Here is a 6,421-nt window from a genome sequence, read left to right as displayed (position 1 = left end):
CTTTTCCAGTTTCATTGGCCATGACAGACAGCTCGATAGTTTGCACACATTAATGACTTTGAGTCACTGGAGAGTGAAGGAGCGTCGTGCTCGGTTCATTAGCGGTTGCTGCACAGACGCAAACTCTCCGAGATTTTTTTGTCTCATGTCTATTCCGAGTGCCTGACTCAAAGTGCATCAAAGAGGCCGCAGCACGTCTGCTTTTCCCGCCTTTCGTGACACGCACACACAAACATGCTAGTTTTACCCGTTTCAGCAACATCACAGGGCATTGTGATAACAGATGAAATAAAAACAGACTGTAACCTCAAGACTCAAGAATTTGAAGTCCAGATACATGAGGTGGAAAGGCCAGCCCTCACTCAAAAAAAAAAGTTGTTGAATGAACTTAAAAAAATTTGAGTAAACTTTTCCACGAAATTGAATTACATTTTCCAAACAATATCGAATTAGTTTGAAATGATTTGTTGTAATCTTGTTGTGTAAACTTAAATTATTTTAGTCAAGACAACAAGAAGAAAATTGGTCCATTCTACTAGATAAATATTAGCCATGCCTAATAGAGAAAGTTGTGTCAGGTTAACTACTCTGAATTTTGTCATGCCTACTATATAAAATAATGCCATGTTAAGTACATTCAGTTTGGTCATGTCTACTATATCTAACAATGCAATGTCAACTACAAACATTTTTGTACTGCATACTAGAAACAATTTAAATCATTACACTTATCTAACTTACTCTACAGTTACTTCCAAATGAAAGTGAAATAATTGTGTTCTATTACATTAAAACCTTTTTACTGTATACCTATAGTCTACTGTGAAGAAAGTCAATATGTTAAAAGTCAATCCATTTAGTAAAAATCTGTATTTAAAACACGAGCACATTTAACCTTGAGTGTCTTCTTGCTTAAAACTGCAAATATGGCAATTAAACATGCTCATTAAGTTACAAAAATGACAATTCAAATAAAACATGAGCATATAAGAATATAACAAAATGTTATTTTATTTTGTTTTCTTAAACATGATATTAAATGTAATTGAGAGACGTAATCACCTCTGCTCATCGTGCAAAAATTCAGATACAACAAAATCACATGAGCATACAAGGAAATAAAACAGCATTCACAAAGGGATCCTCAAACACAGCACACCTAAGTGAAGAGTTTTGTTTTCTGCACCTGTGCTTTGGCAGACAATTTACACAAGTTCAGCTCGAGAATCATTTTTTGGAGCACCTTAAAAGTGTAATGGATCTCCTGTGGATGAGTAAGATTTAAAGAGTATATTAGTCCAAGTAGCATGGCTGTAGCCAATGCTACATTACCTAAACCAGAAAGCACCTCCACATCTTCCAGCACAATGTAGATATCTTTAGGGTCTTCTGTTGAATCAGCAAATACATGCTTTACATCACAGAATCCCTAAAAGGTCTTCTTTATGTCCGCTTCGGTTCTTGCAGGGTTATCATCCTTTGAAAAAAAAAAAAAAAAAAAAGTTATTTTTAGTGAACAACTCTACTTCCACAGCACATTCATACAGTCACGAGCCATCTTAAAACAATGCTATGGCGTTCGGTCACCAGATCACAACCCAACTCAACACCTTTGGCAGACTGTGTTCCACTTTATAATGGAAAATAATACAGTGCCTTTGTCAATATCACAACAATGAATAACTATGCTTCCTTAAAATCTCTAACTATCACTCAGTGACTGTTCGAAATTTTTAATTAATTTAGATGACATTAACAAATTACATTTATAAAATACCAGATATTCTCAAGAGCCATTGATACTTCGGTAACACTTTAAAATGATGTCCATTAGTTAATGTTAGTTAATTCATTAAGTAACATGAACAAACAATGAACAATACATTACTGTATTTATTCATCTTTGTTAATCTTAATGAAAATACAGTTATTCATTGTTAGTTCATGCTAATTCACAGTGCATTAATGTTAACAAGCACAACTTTTGATTTGAATAATGCATTAGTAAATGTTGAAATTAACATCAACTAAGATTCATAAATGCTGTAGAAGGATTGTTCTTGCTTAGATCATGTTAACTAAAGTAGTTAACTAATGGACCAATATTATAAAATGCTACCGATACTTATTTCAAATCAATATTACTTATCTTTAACCAAAACTGGGCACAATTAAAACAACTGCTGACAGCACACCCTTCCCTCATTCTCTGAAAACGGTTGAGTTACTGAGTACAAGCTTTTTTTAAATTTTCTTAAGAACAGCGTAGTCCTTAGCACCACCAAATTGGTGCAAATCTTTGCCAAAATACAGGTTTGTGTTCTTTAATTTCATCTATAAAATCATTAGTCACTTTATTTTCAAACCAACATACATGGATGCAATGCCATTAACCTAAACGAGCGCCTTGTAAAATATATTAATTTATTACTGAACAAACGGAATGTAATTACTCTGTATGTTAAAGATATATATATATATATATATATATATATATATATATATATATATATATATATATATATATATATATATATATATATATATATATATATATATATATATAGTTGTTTTTTTGTTTTGTTTTTTTAAGTGTGACGTGACATACGGCCAAGTATGGTGTCCCATACTCAGAATTCGTGCTCTGCTTTTAACCCATCCTAGGTGCACACAGACAGCAGTGAACACACACACACACACTGTGAACACACACCCGGAGCAGTGTTCATCATTTATGCTGCGGCGCCCGGGGAGCAGTTGGGGGTTCGATGCCTTGCTCAAGGGCACCTAAGTCGTGGTATTGAAGGTGGAGAGAGAGCTGTACATGCATTCCCCCCACCCACAATTGCTCCAGGCCCGAGACTCAAACTCACAATGCTTAGATTGCAAGTACTACTCTCTAACCATTAGGCCACGACTTCCCCGTGAAGCCTGGAATTAAACTGTTGTTTTCATCAGGCCAGAGGAGAACTGGCACCCAGATTAAGTAAAGTTTCTCCCAAAGTTTATTTTCCATTTCTGTCACTAATTAAAGGGATAGTTCACTTTCAAATTAAATGTTGGTATGTTTTAGCTTACCTCAAGGGCATCCAAGATGTAGGTGTTTTTTTGTTTCCGTAGTAGTTTACATTTTTATATTTTTAGGTCAAACGGTTCTTGTCTGTGACTAATATAATGGAGGTCTATGGTCACCACCTCAAAGAGCATGCACAGAGGAGTCCAAATTAAACAATTCCCCACCGTAAGTACACATTGATGACCTAAGACATGAAACAAACGGTTTGTGTAAGAAAATGAACTGTTTATTTTGGTTTTATCTCCTGTACACAACCACGTCCAACTGATCTGAGTGCACGAGTGCTTCCTGACGTGACGTGCGCACGCGCTCTGGCTTAGTCTGCGCAAGCGCGGAAAGCGCCGGAAGCGATCTCTCGCGAGTGTACATCACTCATTGTTTACCACACAATACACCACCAATCTGCATTGTCTGAACTATAATGCAGTAACTGTAATTATTAATTTGTTTATAATGCACCCTATAATCGTTGCACTTATAATAAACAACACATTACTCACTATTGACAGTGTGCCATTGGGTCCCTCTGGCATTGGACGTCGCCTCCAGTTTATACGTGGCATACTAAACACAATGTGCAAAACGCTGCGGCTCAACAGCGGAGAAAACTCAGGATCTTCAGTCAGGCAGGTGTGTGATGCGATACAGTCAATGTACTCGTCATGTTGTAGTTGTTCCATTCGTGACAACATATGCTCTCCAGTTCTGTTGGCATCTCAACACTTGCTACTAAAACACCACAAATTTTTAAGAGATCTCGGTCTCTGAGGCTTGAAGACGTGCTGCCGTAGCGGATGCTTCCATGATCGCTCCTGAGTACTTTATCTGTGTATTCTGGTTCAAATATGGCGGTAACAAATTCAACGTTGTCTGCCGATGTATTGAAATCATCTTCCATTGCAATTTCCTGTACGTATAAATATGTTTAAATCTTCACAGTGTAAGGTAACACTTCAGAAATCTCTGTGTAAACCATAGACAGTAAGTGTAAACAATGAGTGTGCTTTCCGTGCTTGCGCAGACTAAGCCAGAGCGTGCACACGTCACACAACAGGAAGTACTCGCGCCCTCACATCAGTTGGACGTGGTTGTGTACAAAAGGTAAAAACGATATAAATACTGTTTATTTTCTTACACAAACCGCTCGTTTCGTGTCTTAGGTCATCAATGTGTACTTACGGTGGGGAATTGTTTAATTTGGACTCCTCTGTGCATGCTCTTTGAGGTGGTGACCATAGACCTCCATTATATGAGTCACAGACAAGAACAGTTTGACCTAAAAATATCAAAATTGGAAATACTGCGGAAACAAAGACACCTACATCTTGGAAGTCCTTGAGGTAAGCTAAAACATACCAAAATTTAATTTGAAAGTGAACTATCCCTTTAAGTTTTGGTTCCTTGCCACTGCCACCTTTGGCGAATGGGGATGCTTGACTGATTGCATAGACACTATTGGAAGAGAGTTGAACTGGATGATGACATCACTGAATAATCAATGAACTGACTTTTTCTTAAAAAACAAAACAAAAACTGTTTGTTATTGTCCTCTTGCATTACCGACAAACTATTTTCCTGTTTAATTATGCTGCTTTGACAACGTGTATTGTGTAAAGTGCTATATAAATAAAGGTGAATCGAATTGACTATTAAGAACTGTGCTTATCAAACAGGATGATATCACGTAAACCTAAACCAGTGGCTGTGTGGAGTACAAAGGTTTAAAGAGAAGTTACATCAGTCATTTAATTCATATCTGAGCTTTACAATTTACTCAATATTTTAAAATTTAAAAATGTACATTAACTCTTTACCCATCAGCAGTTTTGATGGGGAATGTCTTTTGATATTTAAACATACAAACGTGTGTATATATATATATATATATATATATATATATTAAGAAAGTGTCTCTGCTTTTAAATTGAAAAACATGTGATGTCTTTTGCAAGGTCAAGTTTGTTATTACTTGTGATACCTGTAACGAAAAAGAACTCACCAAATACTGCATCATATTCATCTTCATTCAGGTAGATGCATATCCCCTTGAGAATGCACTCTTGCTTGGTCTCCATGGTGGCATTATAAGAAAACAGACAAAACATTTTTTCAAGTTTCTGATATTCATACATGACACGCTCCAATACACATCTCTGAGCCATTATGCATTACAGAGCACTATATCATTAGCTTGTATTAAAAAGCAATTTATAAAAAAACTGAAAAAAATAAAAATACTACCTGAGACATTGACAGCATCACATCTTGAATCTTTTTTCTAAACACTCCACCCTTTTTTGGAAAACACTTTTAGCAGATCATCAGAGAACAGATCCAGTTTGGACATGAATTTTGGAGTGTAAAGGAAGGGTTGTGATCCGATGAAATTCATAATTTATCTGAAGACATAAGTTACAGAGGTCTTGTTTATGGGCAATTCAGCAAAGATAAAAAAAGGTTAAAATGCTACAAAGAAAACAAAAATATTTAGTACAGGGTCAGGGTGACAACTTATTTATGACAGAAATCATTTTCGATTATTCCTCTTGATATATTAATCGCAAGTAACAGAATAACATTAACTTACACATACAAGCGCTTGGAGAAACAAAACGTTATTAGCTGACTACACAGACATAATGTCGGTCCATGACCATAATCTAGCTAGCAGAAGAAATGCAAAAACTCCACTTACAATTACTGAAGCAGCGAAATGTAATACTTACGTCGCAAAAACACTATTTGTTGTTTAAGACGAGAGACTCCGTGAAAGCGGTGAATTCAGTCACGAGCACGTGAACTTAACAAGCGTGACTAATCTAAAGCCTTTGATTGGCTGCTGTGCGCTTTGATTGGCATCTCAATCGTTTTAACAATGACGAGCAATAAATTAAATATAGATGAGGAAGACCTAAAATATACATTTGAAACTTTGTCACCCTAACAACAGCTGAATGCAGAGTAAGAATTTAAAATCCTAGGGGACAATTTGGCAATTTCTAATTATCGGGCATGTCTTATGGCCCTGGTTTTATACATTAATTCATGGTACTGAAGGGTTTTCTGTTCTCTCTTGTTCCGCGATTCTTCATTTTAACGTTATTTGATACTTTTAGGAAAAAAAGAAAGTCTGCACCACGTGCTGAATCCAGAAACCTAACATCAGCTACAAACGACACACTTAAGAGCTATTTTCATACAGTGCTTATAGAAAAATACATTTCTGGTATGCAACAAGATATTAAGAAAGCATATGTTAATTAAATAAAATTAGATGGACGGTGAAAGATAAGAAAAAAAGGCCACTTACCCAACTCACATGTTCGCTGCTGAGCAATCCATCTG

General features: G+C 35.9%; 1 long non-coding RNA gene across 1 annotated transcript; it reads right to left on the bottom strand.

Moving 5' to 3' along the window:
• Positions 1-987: 987 nt before the first annotated feature.
• On the bottom strand, positions 988-6,421 carry LOC127953739 (uncharacterized). The gene is made up of 4 exons (XR_008153327.1): positions 6,387-6,421; positions 5,318-5,475; positions 5,076-5,145; positions 988-1,477 (listed from the first exon to the last, which is right to left on the bottom strand). It is a non-coding gene; the product is annotated as an uncharacterized LOC127953739 (long non-coding RNA).

This window comes from Carassius gibelio, chromosome B3, assembly GCF_023724105.1.
Source record: "Carassius gibelio isolate Cgi1373 ecotype wild population from Czech Republic chromosome B3, carGib1.2-hapl.c, whole genome shotgun sequence".
Lineage (NCBI taxonomy): Eukaryota > Metazoa > Chordata > Actinopteri > Cypriniformes > Cyprinidae > Carassius > Carassius gibelio.
Note: the sequence above shows the minus strand (reverse complement) of the source record. Positions and strands in the feature narration are given on the sequence as shown.